The following is a 1,426-nucleotide window of genomic DNA, read 5'->3' as shown; positions in this document are numbered from 1 at the left end:
TCCCAAGGGGTGACTCATTGCTGTGTCCTTGATGTGAGGCCCAGTTGGCTGTCACCTTCAGCTAGTCCCATCCAGGATCTCAAGATCAGTTTTATCTCCACTTTATCAAGCTTGGATGCCAGGCAAAATTCTTTACTGCCCTAATTGAGTCCTTGTCAGTAATCTTTGGTCACTCCCAACACACCCAGTGAGCCTGAGTGCACCCGCGGCCTTGCAGGCCCTCTGTGCAGGCTCAGCCCTCGGGCCGCTCAGTCTGAACACAGGACAGCCGGACCTGTGATGCTTACAAGTCCAAGAAGCTTTAGTGTGATTTGTTTTGAAAGCATATTTCGCGCACATAAAGAAAATTTAAAAGATTCAAGGATAAACTCACACCCCTCCCCCTCGTCCTCCAACCCCCACCCCTAATCCCTCACTCATCCAGGCCATTGCTCCAAAACCAGTAAGCAGTTTGCCATGACTCTTGCCCAGAAACATGTATCCATGCCTGTACCTAGGTCTCTGTGTGTTGTCACATCAGCCCAGGAGTTCCAGACCCATCCAGGGAGAAGAGGTTTGCATATCATGGACCTGACAAAGGACGTGTGTCTAGAATTTCCAAAGGGATCCATAAAGCCCAAGAATAAGCAAGTTGTAACTCCATTTTAAAATGAGCAAAAGGGCTTCTTCCTGACCTGCCCAGTAGGCTCTGTGTCAGGGGCGCTGACAGATTGGGCACCCTGCCCCCCACTTCAAAGCTATGGCTGTTAGGGTCAGGTCACAGATGTCAGCTTGTCTGCTCCAAAGGAAGAAGTGCTGTGTTCTTAGTTCCTGGAGACTTCACCTATGTTGCCCCAGGGAGATCACTGCTGCCAGTGACAGAGCAGAGGAATTTAAGAAACCCAACTGCTCAGTGACTGGTGTCTCTGCAGATTCTCACTCTGTCGCTCGACGTGGGTCCTCACACCTAAAAAACAAGGGGGACTGTGCCCACAAACACCCCCTTGGTGTCGGACCGCGAACACCCCCCTGGGGCCTGGATGCTCAGGACTGTGGTGCGCTACAGGCTGTGCAGGCGTCTGTCTCATCCGGCCTCTTGGCCACTGCCGACCAGGGCATCCCCTGGCAGCTCACTGTAAATGCCCTCCGGTTGGTTGTCCTGGGATGAGACTCGAGACGGGCTCAGGCCTGCCAATTCACTGACAGACTTGGCAACGTCTGCCCAGCGGCCGGAAACCTGCTAGTGAGACCATCGAGCCTGCTATCCAAAGAGCAGAGAATGTTTCTCTGAAGTAGTGAGCCCTGGACCATGCGGCCGGGCTGCAGTGAGCTGTCATGGGAGCCGACCCCCTTGTGACTGTTGTCATGCTTAGAACCAAGACCTGAGACTCTGCTCAGATGTGGCGCAGGCCAGGCCAGGCCTTTCCTGCAGGGTGGGGAGGGGGGG

The sequence above is a fragment of the Condylura cristata genome, unplaced genomic scaffold (genome assembly GCF_000260355.1).
Source record: "Condylura cristata isolate star-nosed mole 26May11 unplaced genomic scaffold, ConCri1.0 scaffold00131, whole genome shotgun sequence".
Taxonomy (NCBI): Eukaryota; Metazoa; Chordata; class Mammalia; order Eulipotyphla; family Talpidae; genus Condylura; species Condylura cristata.
This window is presented reverse-complemented; position numbering follows the sequence as displayed.